We start from the raw sequence: 18,412 nt of genomic DNA on the forward strand, positions 1-18,412 counted from the left end.
ACTGAAAAAGCTTAAATCTGTAAATTGTTATAATGAAGGATCTTTAGTCTTTGATATTAGCACCTCATCTCTTGAAGTATAATGAAATTAGTAACAAATTCTTATCAAAGTATGCTTACAAGAATTGAATTATTGGATCATCAAAACTAGCCTCTTGAAAAGAATATTTCAGTGAGGTAATGGTATTTTTGGGTTACTTTCTGGGAATAATTTAAGTTAATGTGCCTCTGAGCCCTTGGACTACGTACATAGGGATGATGAATGTGATGGGCTTAGCACATAGCCCAAGGAAAAAATGGAATCAATTCAGGATTTCTAGAGTTTGTATTTAATTCCTTTGATGTTCGAATATATTGGTTCGTAATTACTTGGTAAGGGAATATAAGAAACATTAAATTGATTGCAGTTTTATATAAAGTATTTAGCACAGTACCTGTTTCCTAGTAAGCATGTAATAAATGTTGATTTCCTTCCATGCTTCCTCTCTCCTTTCTTTTGTAAAAAGGATATAATTCTATGTAGGCTTGCCAGAAGTTCCCTTCTTATACGTTTTATCTGTCAGATGTTTTTTGCATACACATGGTAACCAAAGAATATATAGTTTATTTTTGAATAGTTATATTTTGATACTTGACATTTTTTTCAAATAATATAAACATTATGTATTTGAATATAGAAGTCAAATAGTTACTAACTTGACAGTTTTAACATGAGATTACATTATAGATAATCTGCAAGCTCCATCATTAAACAGCGATACTTCCGCCCCTAGCTTTATGTGTTTGTTGATTTTTTTTTTAAACTTGCTAAGGAACACTTGACCTTGTCCACAAGTATGAGAAGGGACATCACAATGAGGCCAGTGAGTTTAAGTAATCAGAAATGTGTAAGAATGCATAAAAGTTTTGCTTTAGATATAAAGTTCAGAGTAATAAAGCTATCTGAAGCCAGCTTAAAACTTAAACAAACTCTTAACTCTTTAGGAATCCCTCTGGTCTACTACAATGATTTAAATTGAACATTTGAAAAAAGAATGTTTTCTCTCCTCTTTCTAGCTGTGAGGGGGTGAGAAAGCTGATACAAGGGTTCTTCCAAATGAACAGAGTGGTCCCTGCCAGGGGTTACTATAGAGGTTACAGGCAGTCTAGCTCCAGAGTAACTATTTCACTCCCTAAGGGCAGTTGCTCACTAGTGAAACTCCAGAGAGTCCCCCTGGAGCTAGCTCAAAGCTACTTAAATATAACAATAGAAAAATTCGATGTCTGCTTAGGAATTGATCACTCAGGTGATGAATCCATTACCTGAAAATTAATTTAAGTTCATATATTATGGTAACATTTAAGTTAACTTCTCTTCTACTTAATTAGTTCCTTACGTTTGAAATTCTGCTCTAAATTATTTCTGTCCTGTGAAGAATACCTGAGTTAGTATTTTGCAGGCAAAGGTTAGAGCAGGGATCTCTCAGGATGGTACATGTGGGGGAAGACAGGAATTCGAGATTACCAATGCTGGCTGCGTCACAGACACGTTGTCTGACCTTGAGCAACTCATTTCACATCTTATTCATTGTGCTAACAGTTATGCATGCTAATTTATAATGTTGAGAATCTTTAATTATGTAACATTTATAAAATGATTATATCCTTGAATATAACATCTGAAAAGGTAACATACTACTTCGTGAAAAACACCGTGTCATCATGAAATGGCTTTCTTTGTTATGTCTTTGTTAAATTCTACATTACTTCAGAACTGTAGTTTTAAAGATCAAATTTTTAAACCAGACATGGTGGTGTCTGTAGTCTCAGTTACTGGGGAGGCTGAGATGGGAGAATCACTTGAGTCTAGGAGTTCGAGTCCAGCCTACATAGCAAGACCCTGTTTCTTTAAAACAAAAAACAAAAACAAAGAACCAAGTTTTTAGCCACCCATTATTTGGATAAATAATATGAAATTAGCTTGGAACCATAATGCACAAAAATTAAGAGAAGGAATGCAGAATTGGAAAGGAGAAAGAAGGGAATTGTAATCTGGTATAGCTAGCACCTAACTATAAGTAGACAAAAAATGTTAATGTACATGTGCATTTAATTTTTGAAGTGGAAGATATTTTTTTAAAGATTATAGTCATGAGAAACTGCTAACAATTACAACTGAAAAATAGTTTAAATGGTTTTGCAAGTGATTGTGATTACATAGCCTGGTTCCTCAATTTATTTTCCTGGCTTGATTGCCTGCAGATTTAAAATGTGGACCTAATTTTTGCATGCTGCTCAGGCTTTCTTCATTGTACTGAAATGTAGCAGAAGGTAGACTATTCTAAGTGTGTTTTTACCCTTTGAATCACTGTCATAGTTACATTGAAGTACAAGAACACATGACTCTGTTTGTGTTAAATTTAGCATAGGGTAATTTTATGCTAAATTTGCATATTTATGTGTATGCTTGGCATATACATAAGAAACTAGATTTTAAAACAAGTGTTTTAAAAAGATCACACATTTTAAAGATCTAGTGATGGATCTAAATCCATCTACTGATGGAAAACTTTGTAAAATATTTAAATACAGTTCAGTTGATAGCTTTTTTTTTTTTTTTTTTTTTTTGGTGTTCACATTCCATGTTATTAATACAGGGTTTTACTTAAAAACAGGTTCATTGTTTCTTAAAGGTGAACTCTAGCTTAATACAGAACTGGACTAAGCTCAAAGGTATTCACTGGTATGTGCTGAATCCACCCACTAAAAGATTATTTGGAGGCAGTTTTCACATAAATATTTTTCCATTAACCTTTTAAAAAGTTTTATTTAGCCCCTGTGAAATATGCTAGCTCTTCTAGGTTCATTAGAGATGACCTAAGATAAATACTTTTGGAATGGGATAGAGTTCCCTTGATCTTTTCAGGATCTTAGTTGATTTACCAATGTTTTTGTCACTTTTGTTTCACATGCATATACGATTGCATCCTGGAAGCAGGAGGCTGCACCATCCCAGTGATGTGACGTTGGATAGATTGCCTGCTTGTTTCCCATGTGCTGTGTACTGTGTTTAGAACCCCTACTTTTCTTTCTTTTTGGGGGCATGGGGTGGGGTATAAGAGTTGTATTTCTAAGATTATAGATTAATATATATCTTTCTTTGCTAGTGTTTTGGTAGAGTTTCCTGAAAAAATTCTTTTGGGAGTTCCTATAACAGAAACCACTTTGTAATGAGACAGTTAAAATAGTTGGAGCCAACTGGATTTAAATATACAGCTGAGTGATCCAACTTAATTATTTATTTAGACATAAATACTGTATTGGAAATGTAAGAGTGTAGCTGGCTTGTCGTGCTCTTACTGAAAGGGATTGGTGGGTTACTTGTGCTGGGCAGCCCAGTCCCTGAATACCTGTTGTTTTCAAACAAAGGCAGGTCCCATAAATACAGGGCTATCTATCTGGAGCAGTCAGGAGCAACAGGAACATATATATCCTCATTGCTGTCCATCTGAGACTGCAGATGGAAATGCTGTTCCTCCCCTGAGCAAAGGAGGAAAGATCCAAATATTCCAGAATACCATCCTTTTCCATTGGTGGCTATATTAGACCTACCTGAGTGGTGAGAAGCTATAGGCTTGTTAAAAAATCACATTGGCAGGGATTCTCTTTTCTTACCTACTGAATGTAGGAAGATTAGAGGTAGTGTTAAGCTTGCATCTGTTTTAGTCGTATCAACTGAGTCTGTATTTTAAGGCCCATTCAATCAAAGGAAAAAGAATCTGAAATTAGAAAGTAAGTTTTTAATGGGGTTAGCACAGATAGCGTATTTTTCTGAAATAATCTCAGCAAAGATTTAATGAATTTAAATTTTCATGATTTTAAAAACTTGTTTGATTTTAAAAACTCATTTTTTACACACAGAAAGATTTTAGATACATATTTTTTTTTAAAAGGAACAGTATAATCAATTTAAGGTGCATTTATCGGTTGTAGTATGATAGTGTTTTTATGCAGAAGAGCAAAGGATGAAATAATAAAGAAAAAAGAGATGGATTTGAATACATAAAAACTAAAATCAAGTTCAGGGAACAGCAGAAGAAAATAAAAAGGCAAATGACAAAGAGCATCAATCGCAGCTGCCTATATAACAACAGATTGAATATACACAAAGGACACATACAAGTCAAAAAAATGCTAACACCCCGGTAGAAAAATGACCAAATGTCTTAGAGAAACATTTTAAAAGAACAAACAATAAATAACGAAAAACTTTTGATCAGTCAGGAAAGTGCAGATTAAAAATAAATGTTATGGAATTCATGATCCATAAAAATTATCAGGGATCTAAACATGATAATTTCAACTGTTGGGGAAACAGCCCCTCACATGCTGCTGAGAGGATTGTGACTTAGTACTGCCTTTTTGAAGGGAAGTAGCATAAGTACACAAAGTGTAAGCCCATGTCTTTCTAAAGCTTAACTAGAATGTATGGAAAAATAGAATAGTTTTCCATAGTAAGCATATACTGGTTTTATAATTAGAAAACAAATCAAGTATATTTAAAACACACATATACAAATTTTGGCCTGAAATGCATAATCTGACTGAATTTAAACATAAATAGTATATATTAAACAGAGTTGTCTCTATACTGAAGTCCACTTCGGGAAACTTTTTGGACTTCTTTTTAAGCAAGAAGAGGAAATGTTTTCTAAGTCTGAATGAAATTTCGGTTTCTGAAATTTGAGCTGGAAATCTAGAATATGTCCTCTTTATTCTAAGAGGTCTATAAGGATAGAAAGGTGTTTGAAATTAGTATTTTCAAAACTAGAAAACAGACTGTGGTGACAAATGATTAAGTGTCTTCCAGAAATTAAAAGTTGAAGTCATAAGAACTTAATTGATATTCTCTGTTAACAAAGAAACTATACAATGAACGTAAGGAGAAAATAAGGATAATGCTCATATTCATTCATTTTTTGCCTAGAAAGATGGAGTTTTGTAAAATCTCAAAGTATATTACAATTTTCCAAGAAACATTAAACTGCTATGTTATTTTTAAAGAAAAAAATAAGCAATACTTGCATAATGTATCAATATTTAACACTTATATGTTATGAAACATGATAATGAAATAAATACCCATGAACCTACCACCCCATTTAAGAACCAGACAGTACCAATATACTTATCTTCAGCTTTATCCTCCTCTTTCATATCAGCTTGCCTATCATGCCTCCCCCAACAGAGGTAACCACTATCTCTGGATTGTTTAGTGTGGAGGGATAGAGTCTCGCTGTGTTGCCCAGGTTGGAATCCAATGACACAATCATAGCTCATTGCAGCCTCTAACTCCTGGGCTCAAGCAGTCCTCCTGCCTTAGCCTCCTAAGTAGCTAGGACTATAGACACACACCACCATGCCTGGCTAATTTTTAAATTTTTTGTCAAGACAGGGTCTCTCTCTATTGCTCAGGCTGGTCCCAGATTCCTGGCTCAAGTGATTCTCCTGCCTTGGACTCCCAAATTGTTGGGATTACACACATGCGCCACTGTGCCCAACCTTATCTCTGGATTTTATACGTAGTCGACCCAGCCTTTATTCCTTTTATCAAATAAATATGAGTCTTTAACAGTATTTGTTTAATTTTGCCTTTTTTTTTTTTAACTTTAGAAAAATAGCATCATAATGTGTATTGTCTTCTGGAACTTATTTTTCCCCCACTTAACCATTGCAGTTTAAGATTATTTTATTTTGTTACATAGAGTATTTCATCTACTGTGTGAATAATTCCGTAATGATTTAGCCATTCTGTTATTGGTCCACATTTGGGATTTTTCAGGATTTTGTAGTTACAAACAAAATTACTGTGAACATTTTTGGACATATCTACTGGTTCACATGTATCAGAGTTTCTGGGAACACACCTAGGAGTGAAATAGGATACGTGTAAGTGCAAATTTATGAGAAATAATAGCTGTTTCATAGTGGAGAGCCCATCTAAGTATCTAGTCTTCCATATTGCCAGCAGTAGAAAACTTTTAGCATTTTTTTACCTTTGATTTCATTCTTGCTGATTAATTTAGTTGGAGTTCAAATTCCACTGTCCCCTTAATCCTTATTTTTTGTTTTTACTTAGTTTTTTGAATGGGGAAAAATTAAAATAACAAAAAAATGAAAAGACTCTCCATACTTTTGTCCTTGTTAGCAAAATTTCCACCCGCACCCTCTAGTGAGTAATTTATGGTTGGTTCTTTTCTTGTGTATTGTTTCAGGATCTTTTATACAGATATAGGCAAATTCAAATATATATTATTTAACCTCCTAGCATTTCAGACATGCTGTTCTATGATTTTCACTTAAAAATATGTTCTGAAGATCCTTTCATAATGATATATATGTAGGGCTTTATTATTTTTTAACCAGTTTCTAATTGATGGGCATTTAGATTGTTTACAGTATTTTTCTATGTTCTAGTGTATTTGTTGGATAAATTCCTACAAGTAGAATTACTGAGTTTAAGAGTATGTGTACTTCTAATTTTGATAGATGTTGCCAGATTACTCTTAATAGAGACCAGTTTATATTCCTACCAGCAATATATGAGATTTCCTGTTTCCCTGCAGCCTCAGTAACACAAATGTGCTATCAAACTTCTGGATCTTTGCCAATCTGATAGTTGAAATATGGTGTTCAGTACAGTTTTGCCTTTCTCCTATTAAAAATGAGACTGAACATGTTTTTGGTATATTTATGAGCCATTTCTATACTTTTTCTGTCAATGATATAGTCATATCTATTGCCCACTTTAAAATTAGATTGATCTTTTTTTTTACTTGATAACACTGTGTATGTGTCTGTGCCTTTATGATATGACTTGCAAATATTTTCCTTGTTTTCTTTATGATGGAATTTTCTTTTAAAGTTCAGTTTTATTTTTAGTATATTCGAATGACCTTTTTTAATAGCCTTTTCTCTTATAGCATTTGTAATCTTGGCATAATTAGTAATGCCTTCCCCATTCTGAGCTTATAAAAATTTCTTTTAAGTTACCTTCTAGAACTTTTATAGTTTTGTTTTTTTTATCTTGAAATCTTTGATCCATATGGGATTAATACTGAAAGTGTGGATCTAACTTTATTCCCCACTGTATTGAGACCTCATTGTTACTCTATACTAAGATTCTGTATGAATTTGGTTTTATTCTGGACTTCCTGGTCTCTTCTGTTCATCTGACTATGTATTCATCTTCCAGTTTAATCATTGAATCTTTATTGTGTTTTAACATGAGTCAGTTTAAAGCTCTTTGTGTTTAAACAAATGTGAACGAAGATGTGATTGGCTCATGATCTTCTTGTATATACTGCATGAAGTACAAGTAATTGAAAAATTAAAAATCCCCTTGACACCAGAAATAAGAGGTGTGAGGGTGAAGCATCAATTACAAAGCACTAAAAGAAGCAACAGGGGACTGTATGGTTGAAAGCTGTTAAGGTTCAGGAAGGCAGTGGAAACAGCCTCCCTAAAACTTCTGTATATAATGTGAATATATCATTCAGTCTTTCATTTGTTCAGAAAGTATTAATGTTTATCGGCTGCATTGTATAATTTTTGGTAACGCTGATGATGTCAGTAGTTTTTCAAGTTGAAATTACTTCTTGAAAAACTAGTCAATATGTAAGATAAACATTGATAACCACCACCATCCCTTTCACCTCCCAAATAACAAAAGGTGGGAAACTTAAAACAAACAAACAAACAAACAAAAAAAAACAAGTGTTATTTGAAAAAAATGTCAATTATATTTGATCTAAAAAAATCAAATAGCACAGTACTGAACATTGTTGGTGCTCAGTATTTGAACAAATGAAAGAAATAGATTGTGTTTTTACTTTTTTCCTCACTATATTAATGATCTTTTAAGTAGTTTATAATATATACCAATTAGCTTCCTCCAAATGTGTTTGAAACAGAATCCTAGAAATTTAGATATCATCTAGACCTGTGGTTTTCAGCTTGGTGCTGCTGGACTCAGTACAATAATGATTGGCACTATTGGTATTTCAACAAACTAATAGAAATAATGCACTTATTCTCAGTAGATTGTTTTGCTTTGGTTAGAATTTTATCTGAATTCATATCTCAAGATGTTCTGAATCTCAGGTTGGCAGTCTTTGAAAGATGATTTATTATTACTTAATAAATGCAACCTGTCTGAAAGACACATCCTTTAAACACGATATGAATAGAAGAAAAACAACATGAGTCCTATGTGTGAAAATATTGGAGACTGTCCAGCCTCACATTTTAAAAATAGGAAAATTGAGGCTTAGGTGATTTTATGATGTGTCCAAAGACACTCTGTTAATTAAAGATAGTGAGGACTTGAATTCATGTCATTTGATTCCAAGGTCTGTGCATTTGCCATTAGACAACAAGCTTATTTCTAGATATATTATTATTATTATTATTATTCGGTAGAAACAGGGGTCTCACTATTGCTGAGGCTGGTCTCAAACTCCTGAGCTCAAGCGATCCTCCCACCTCGGCCTCCCAGAGTGCTAGGATTACAGGTGTGTGCTACTGTGCCTGGCCTCCAGATATGTTATTGCTTGCTGATAATTAAGGAAAAAAAAAGAGAATGATGTTTTTAAGAAACTACACTAAAAATTAAGTATGCATTTTTTGAAATAATGTTTTACATATCATATACCAAAATCTGTAAAAAAAAAATTTAGGAGTTTTATGATATGGAAAATGTTCAAAATATTGTTTCAGATACTAGATTGATATTTGGGTGGATCATGTAAAAATACTAAATTACTGAGAAACTATGTGAAATGTTTAACTATTATTACGTCAGTGAAACAGCCATCTGTATTACTTGATTTTTCTTAAGAATTAGAACATGTTAGTAATAGTCCATTTTTAAAAACACTCAACAGGCTTTTTGGGTGATGTTATTCAAGTGTGTTCTTTCATTCCAAGCTTTCTGGTTTGTGTTAAGATGATTCATAGACTATTAGAGTTGCAAGAGATTTTCAAGTTCTTCATGTCTAATTCATTTTACAGATTAAGAAAGCAGCATAAGAAGGATATCTGCTGCGCCAATTAGAGCCCAGATAGCTGGGCTTTAGTCTAGTGCATTTACCAATGTACTATTATTATCTTTACTTTGTTATATTTTGTGCTAATACAGAATGTCAGGTTTTATTTTATTTTATTTTATTTTTTTGCTTTACCATTTAAAAAATTTAATTACAGTAAGCCCTTACTTAGCATTGTTGATAGGTTCTCGGAAACTGCAGCTTTAAGTGAAACAATGTATAATAAAACCAGTCTTATCATAGGCTAATTGATAAAAACAAGACCTAACACATTAACTACCATGTGAATTGTATTTAACTCGGGCTAGTGTTGAGCCTGGGCCCTCGTAAAGCATATGTAACTCACACATCTCTTTACCTTATTCACCATACCTATGGGCACAGAAAACAAAAAATAACAAATTTTTCATTAAATTAGAAAGCATTGTTTTGTTTTCGAAGTTTTATTCTGTTTTCATAATAAAACACCATGGCCCCAAGGAAAAGAGTTTTTTTTCTAGTGTGGCAGTTAATATGTTAAGTTCCTATAGTTTACTTATGATCACAAAAACATCACCAAATTTCTAAATAACAACCCCAAACACTACTAATGATACATATTGAAATAAATGTGGGCTACATGTACATTTAAGAAAGATTGATGAAGAGAAGATAATTACCCAAGTTTTGGTGAATCAGTAACTGATGGCAGTCATAGTCATGTCATGGTGGGCAAAGTGAAAATTGTAAGGAGCACCTTCTACCACAATGCAGTTTAAAAACAAACAATAACAAATATAATGGATTCACTAAATGTTTTCATACTACTTGTTTATTGTTATGCATTTGTATAATTTTCATTTATTTTACAATAATGTATATTCATTTAGCCTGTTATTTCCAACTTGCTTATTCCAGTTCACAATCACAGGTGGTCAGTGCCAAATCCCAGCAGCTCAGGGTACAAGGTGGGAACCAACCCTGGACAGGATGCCATTTCATCCCAGGATGTACGCACATACACATCACCCCCCATACACACACTCGTACTGGAGCAGTATAGACATGCCAGTTAACCTAATGTGCCCATCCTTGGGATGTGAGAGGAAACTAGAGTACCTGGAGAAAATTCATACGGACATGGGGAGAACGTGCAACCTTTACACAGACAGTGGCCCTAGATGGGGATCAGTTTTTTTCTCATCAGTGTTATAATGAAATGGCATTGAACAAAACAACGTTATTTGAGGATCTGTTGTATACATTTTCCATGTGGTAAAAAACGAGATCTACTGTCTTAATAAAATTTTTAAATGAATAGTACATTATTGTTAACTATAAGCACAATGTCGTACAATGGATCTCTAGAACTGCTTTATGTTGCATGACTGAAATTCCATATTCAGTGAACAGCAACTTCCCATTTCCCCTACCCCATCTTCTGGCAACCACCATTCTACTTTTTATTTCTATGAGTTTGGCTAATTTAGATACCTCAGATAAGTGGAATCTTGCAGTATTTGTTCTGTTACTGGCTTATTTCACTTAACACAGTGCCCTCAGAGTTCATCCATCTTCAGGCACATGGCAGGTTGTCTTTTTTTTTTTTTTTTAATGGCTGAATAATATTCTGTTGTTTGTATGTACCACATTTTTTTAATCCATTCATTCATCAGTGGACATTTAGGTTATTTCCACCTCTTGGCTATTGTAAATATTGCTGTAGTGAACACAGGAGTGCAAATAGTTCCTGTAGATCTTGTTTTCAATTCTTTTGGATAAAAATAAGTAGATTGCAATATCATATGGTAGTTCTATTTTTAATTTTTTGAGGAACCTCTATACTGTTTTCCACAGCAGCTACACTATTTTACATTCCCACCAACAGTGCACAATTGTTACTAATATAATTTCTCCAAATCCTTGCCAATACTTGTTATTTTCTTTCTATTAATATTTTCTTTTTTTTTTTTTGGTAATGACCATCTTAACAGGTATGAGGTGATATCTCATTGTGGGTTTGATTTGCATTTCCTTGATGATTAGTGATGATGAGCATCTTTTCATATACCTATTGGCCATTTGTATGTCTTCTTTGGAGAAATTTTTATTTAAGTTATTTGCCCGTTTTTTAACTGGACTATTCTTTTTTTTTTGGTGGTATTGAGTGCTATTAGTTTCTTATATATTTTGGAAATTAACCTCTTATCAGATATTTAATTTGCAAATACTGTCTCCCATTCTGGAGATTGCATTTTCACTCTGTTGATTGTGTCCTTTGCTGTGTCAGAGCTTTTTAGTTTGATGTAGTCCAGTTTGTCTATCTTTGCTTTTTTTGCTTTTGGTGTCATACCCAAGAAATCATTGTCAAGACCAATGTTGTGAAGCTTTTCCCTTAGTTTTTTTGTTTGTTTTGGTATTTCTTTTTATCATTTTTATAGCTTAAGGTCTTATGTTGAAGTCTTTAATCCATTTTGAGTTAATTTTTATATATGCATAAGATAAGGGTTCAATTTTATTCTCTTCCATATGGATATTCAGTTTTCCCAACACCATTTGTTGAAGAGCCTATCCTTTCTCTATGTTGTAGTTTTGGCTCCCTTGATGAAGATCATATACCTCCATTTCTTTAGGATCGGTTCCTGGAGATTTATTTCGTTCTTTGTTTGGGCATGTTTCGCTGTTTTTTTATGTGTCTCATAACTTTGTGTTGGGAGCCATGCATTTGAAAAAATAGCCACCTCTTCCAGTCTTTATGGACTGGCTTCATACAAGGAAAGACCCTCACCAATCAGCCTGGCTAAGATTCTGGACACCCTTGAAACCTTTTTTTTTTGGGGGGGGGGCGGGGAGAATTTGACTTCTCTGGGCCTGTGCATATAATTTCTTAATTAGCAAGGCTTGCTGGTTTCTTTTTCAGGAGCTTGTAATCTCTTGCTTCTTTTGGTGTCTGTCTGTAGCATTGCAGATTTTCTGGTTCTGTAGCAGCAAGGTGTCCTGCTTTCCCCCATCCTCAGTGGCCAACCAGGCATCCAAATTATGCTGGCTCCTATTCAGCATCCTAATTCAGGATAAATAGATACCAGTCCCTTTGGCAATCCTCAGAAGGGCCAGCGTGCTGGATGCACATTTCATTCCTTTCCCACCGTTCTAAGGGAGAAGCCTCAAGTTGTGTGTCTTCTCTTGATTGCACTGAGCTGTACCATCCACAGCAAACTGTCCCCTGCTCTTCTTTGTTTGCAATAGTAACAGGTATACAAACTGTGCTGGTTCTGTCAGCACTCCAAGTGAGGTGAGACAAAAACCAGCCCTTTGGGCAGCCATCTGAAAATCCAGAATGTTTCACCCATACTCCTCTCGTCTTTACCCTGAGGGACAAGTTGTGATCTGGAATGTTTTCTTCTGGCACTGAGCTGTGCCCACCTGGGGGAGGAGCTGTTGTAGGTAAAGTGAAATTGTTCTTACCTACTTCAATGTGGCTGTTATTGGTTTTGTGCTCACCGGGGTTACTGCAGCTTCTTAACAGGATTCTGGAATTCTCAAGGAGGTATTTTGGTCTGTATATTATGGTTAAATCAATGCATCTGTTACGGAATGAGGGCTGGGACTTCCTGTTTTGCCATCTTGCTGATGTTACCTCAGACTTCTTTTTTTTTTTTTTTTTTTTTTGAGACAGAGTCTCACTTTGTTGCCCTGGCTAGAGTGCCGTGGCGTCAGCCTAGCTCACAGCAACCTCAAACTCCTGGGCTTAAGCGATCCTACTGCCTCAGCCTCCCTAGTAGCTGGGACTACAGGCATGTGCCACCATGCCTGGCTAATTTTTTCTATATATATTTTTAGTTGTCCAGATAATTTTTATTTCCATTTTTAGTAGAGACGGGATCTCGCTCAGGCTGGTCTCGAACTCCTGACCTCGAGCGATCCACCCGCCTTGGCCTCCCAGAGGGCTAGGATTACAGGCGTGAGCCACCGTGCCTGGCCCAAGACTTTTTTTTTATTAAACTTTTTATTTTGAGAAAATTGTAGTTTCAAATGTGGTTGTGAGAATTAAGACAGAGATCCTGTGTACCTTTGCCTAATTTATGTATGGTAACATCTTGCAAGACTGTACTAAAACAACAACTAAGCTATTAATACAGACAAGATGCAGAACAGTTCTGTCACCACAGTGATCTCTCATGTTGCCCTATTATAGCTATACCCTCTCCCCTGCTCTCAACCCTGGATGGTGTGGGAATTCTGGCCCCTATGTGGTCTTCACTGACACTGTAGTGGGGTGACCTTATTCCTGCCAATCATGACTCTCTTCTGTTTCTATCCTGACACCATTCTAGCAGGGAGGGGGAGGAGCATCTCATTATTGCCAGGTGGGGGTAGAAGTTCAGGCTCTTTACGTGGTCCCTACTGATACCACAGTGTGAGGATTCAAGTCCCAGCTCCCTACTCAGCTTTCTGTGGCACTACCATGTCAGGGGAGGTGGGGAGCTTCGTTACAGCTTTGCAAGTGTGAAAGCCCTCTCACTTAGCCTTTGGTGCCATAGGTAAGAGTGGGAGAGCAGGTTTTTATGTATATTGGCTGGAATAAGTGGGTTTGTCTAAATTTTGTCTTGCTAGGCTGTTCCTTTTCTGGTCCTAAAAAAATGAATTTGTTATTTTTAGAAGGCAATTTTAAAATTGGATAAGTACTTAATATTTATACATTTCTAATTAGTTATTTTTTATTAATAATATTATGGAATCTTTCATAAGTTTCTGAGTAATATGTAGGCTAATTTGTAATAAATTGTTAAATCAGAATTAGATTATGTAAGGAGAATTGAAAGACAGTGTTATGTGGTTAAATTCTTTCATCCTTAAAGCTGTGCTTAAATTTTTCTGTTATGGTGACCTAATATTTGAAGATACGTGCTTCCCACAAATAAAATTATGAAAATGGCCAATCACGTTATTTTTTGTATCTCTCCCAAAGGGTGGTTTCACAGTGAGAATCTTTTTTTTTTTTTTAAAAGTAGCTTTATCCTGGCTGTCATCTCCGTCTCTTCTATGACTACACACGGAGAGGCTCTGGTTCATTGAGCCTAGAAAATAGATCTGAAATGAAGAGAGGAGACACCCCATTTTAAGTTCAATATCTTGACAGTTTCTTTTCTCTATCATATAATGTTAGAGTATTTCAGGAATCCAGATGCATAGAATCTGTTAAATGTATAGATGTAAAGAGCGATAGTACTTGGTTTTGTTGTTTATTTTACTATTGGAAGGTAGTCACATGTGCTGACTCCATAGCCAGATGCCTGGGTACCCTGCCCCAGCACCTGGCACTTACCACCTATGGTGTAGAGCCAATTACCTAACCTCTCTGAGCCTCAGGTCCTTCAGCTATACAATGGGGATAATCATATCCCTGCTTCTTGAGGTCATTGTAAGGATTACTGAGCTAGTATATGCAAAGAATTTGGAACAAGCCTGATATCTAGTAAGGACTATGTGAGTTTTAGCTATAATTATTATTATTGTTTTGTGAGCTGTTTGACAGTGTTGACTCGGAAGAGATAGTCAGGATCCTAGAAGTGGAACACCGTATTGCGATGTCTGGGGACTGCTATGGTAGCCATTTCAGTGTGTGTGTCTTCCTGCTGAAAGGTCAGGTCTTTACTGTCATATGTCAAATGCATATAATCCGTTGTTCAGTCTTTTTCACAGTCTTAGGGAAATGGTTACTGATGGAGTTTTTCTGTGAATAAAGATAACTATTGAGAATGATTTCAGTTTACCAGCAACATTTTTACCCCATTTAAATAAATGAATAATTGACGATGACTCGTTATCCTCAAAGGCTGCTCTCAAACTTCATTTTTCTCTGCAACAGTTTTGTCTTACTCAGTAGAAATATTTATAGTTTCCTTTACTGGAAAATGTTGAGCCTTGAAAAAAATTTCTTCTAAATAAGCCAACTAAGTGCAACTTATTATTGAGATGAATGGTAAATGCACTTCTTAGGAATGCCTAAACTCCCCAATTGCCTTCTTATACAGTACTTAGTCAAAGGCACATAGGAGGTGTACTGCCCTTGTAAAGTCAAACTATTTCTTATAATTTTTTTCCTCATCTTTAACCTATGTCTCCTATTTGAAAACCGCTGCTGACCATAGAAATATGCTTAATATGTCTTAAGTTTTTTTGTGGGGGCAGTGGTGCTTGTCAATCCCTTTGCATTTATTTATGTATTTTTATTTTATTTTTTTTAAGAGACAGGATTTAGCTCTGTCACCCAGGCTGAAGTCCTTTGTATTTCTGACATAAGCTTTAGATTGTGTCCCCAGAAAGATACACATGAGCATGTATAACCCAAAGTTTACATTTTATTAACCTCCTAACACCCATTCATGGGTCTTTTAGGGGCCCTTGGAGCTCTATTAAACACCCCTGTGCCAGAACTATTCTTTGATTTGTATCACTCATTTTGAGCTCCAGAATTTTCTTGTTAAAGAAAATATCTGACAAAAGTATAAATCATTGCATTTGTGTAAGGTTAAAAAAAAAAAAGATGAATGGTGAATTTATTCACCATAGCCAGGTTCATATCCTTTGTCATTATATACTTTTCATTTTTCTCTTTTAAAGAAAAATATAACGATTCAACTCTGGGTTTGAAAACTCTGACTAGCACCTTTCTTTGACTAAGGTACATATGTGTAGTAGAACAGCTTTCCAAAAGCATAATGATCTTTAAAAAAAAAAATTCAAAAAATCTTTATTGCTGTTATTGTTGTTTGTTTTTAGTTTTTGCAGGAAAATTTATCATTTACCATTTTGTATTCCCCCTTGCCCCACCCCAGTGTATAAGGGCCCATCTCTTGGAGGTGTGCTAGGTGCTGTGTCATGGCCTGGGGTTCTGCTTTTTGTGGATCAGGACTGGACTAAGCACTTTTTCCTCTTGGTACTGTGCTCACCAAAAGACTTTGAATATCTTGCTGAAAAGTTCTTAGTCAGTAATTTTATTCATAAGCATTCACCAAATTAATAACTGTTCATATACATCATTATGTTAAACGTAGCAAAAAAAGACCAATAAAACACGCAAATTAACAAAATCAGTGCTTTCATCCAACTCCAAGGGCAAGAACAAGGTTAATTTTCACCACTGATTTGTTATGCTTTTGAGCACATTAAAATACATCATTTTGTTCATTTGTTCAATAATGACTTTTTTTTAATGTTACCTTTTCTTGTTAACTTTACCTTTCAAGGTAATTCTAAAACTGACCTTCAAAAGAAACCTCTAACGAAGTATTTACCTGTTTGTTTGATTTTTCTCATTGTATTGCTCTTAGCCAGCATTTTCCTTCTTTAGTGTAACTTTCATAAGAGTTTCTTTCAAATTTTGCATTATCAATTTTTGACTCTATAAATAATGTGTATTTATCTTAAAAATTGGGCAGAACTGGAGATCGAAGGGCCTCAGCTGGGAGACCAGCTTGACAATGAGTTCTGTGGAAAAGGAGAGGTCCCATTCAAATATCACCTGTTCAATTGGATCCCAAAAGTAGGGCTCAGGAAGGGGTGATCTCTGAAGCTCACATAAGCCTAGTAGCTAAAGATCGTGTTAAGGATGGCTTCTGTCTGTCTCTGACTATAATGGTCCAATGGGCTGCTTCTTGGGTCGCACGTACTCTCACCTAATACATGCCCTCAGGCTTCCCCAGGAAAGAACAGAGGCCCAGCCATGAGGCCCACCCTTTCCCTATCCTTTCTCTCAGGTAGCTAAACAAACAGCCAGAGCCTGGGGAGCCAGAGCCTGTGCATTAGGTGGGCAAAGCTGCAGACCTCAAAGAGCAGGCATTGCTGATGCCAGCCCTGCTTATCCTCAGGGCCATATCTAGGACTAGTGCCACTGCCAGCCCTTCCCACTTTGGTATCTTTGGCACCACCATGTTTCAGGGTCTATATTCTAAGGGAGAGGCCCAGAGCAGTGTAAAAATGCTTTCATGCCATTGGTTTTTTAAAACTTTTTAAAGTGTAGTAATGATAAATTAATAAGAAGTTGTAAAAATGATACAAATAGGTTGCATGTACCCATTACTCAGCTACTTCCAGTAGTGACATCTTACATAACTATAATACATTACCAGGAAATTTACATCAATATAATTCAATGAACTAGACTACAGACCTTACTTGGATTCTGCTAGTTTTCCCATAAATGATTTTTTAAAATCACTATAAGACTGATAAATCATGCTATTGTTTTTCATACTTTTTTCACATTTTATGTTTTGAACCAGCAGTCCATGTTTCTAGTTTTTAAGAGTTTTTAATTATAATTTTTTATTGTGAAAAACTCACTGTGGCAGAAGTGGGCTTGAATGTTACTATGTATTTGAGTATTTATAAACAAATCTGTAGTCTAACATTATTATGGCAGAAATTCCAGTTGATTTATGGAAATATAAAGATTTTTTTCAAAGTTTTGGTGTAAAAAATGACCAATTCATTTTATTATGGAATAGCTATGCTTTCATTCCAATGACTTCCAGAGAAAGTGGAAGTGGAGTCCCTACAGACTAGCATTAGCCACTTGGGCCAGTGTGGTAGCATGGTTTATCTTCTTGCTGTACTGACTTGCCTTGTTGTTCTGAATCCCCTAATACCACTTGCTGCACATAAACATTTATGTTCTTCGGCCTCTCTGAAAGAACCATGGCGTTAACGAACACTGAAAGGCAAAGTTTTCCTGAGTTTGCTTATCTATACATATGATAAGATTTTTAAGAGATCTCCAATTCATAACTTGCTCTGTAACTTTCCAGTAAAAACTGGAGCTCCATGAACTGCTCCAGGAGGTTTTTATGTGCCAGAGGGTTCACACACTTATCTGAAAGCAGCACAGACCTACTGAGCAAAAACATGTAAAGTGGGCACAGTGCCCTGGCATTTCTCATTTTTCAAGATGTCATAGGCACTGGCAACTTCAGACCTTTAAAATCAGGTGTGAACTTCATATATTTTAGTGAGATTTTGCTAAGGCCATCACTGGAACATCTAGCGACAACCATGATGACATGGATCAACCGTGGAGCTAATCTGGGCAAACTCTGGGCATTGAGTTTTCTTCCTGGAGTAAGACTTAGGTGTTTGGGACTGGCTGGAAATTGAATTAATTTCCTATCTGTTCTTTTAGGAAGCAATTTAATATAATGGGTAAAGTATTCTGGATCAAATTCTAGCATTGCTGCTTATTATCCATATGACCTGGGGTGAATTTTGTAACCTCCCCGTGCTTCAGTTTTTCCATCTGTAATATAGGGAAATTATAATGCCCATTTCATACAGTTGTTGTGGGGATTA

The 18,412-nt window shown here is 35.4% G+C and overlaps 1 protein-coding gene across 8 annotated transcripts in view; it reads left to right on the forward strand.

Annotated features, from left to right (window-relative positions):
• The window catches only part of STAU2 (staufen double-stranded RNA binding protein 2), a 295,401-nt gene that overhangs the window by 149,457 nt on the left and 127,532 nt on the right, over window positions 1-18,412 (forward strand). The window lies entirely within an intron of this gene.

The sequence above is a fragment of the Lemur catta genome, chromosome 9, assembly GCF_020740605.2.
Source record: "Lemur catta isolate mLemCat1 chromosome 9, mLemCat1.pri, whole genome shotgun sequence".
NCBI classification, from domain to species: Eukaryota; Metazoa; Chordata; class Mammalia; order Primates; family Lemuridae; genus Lemur; species Lemur catta.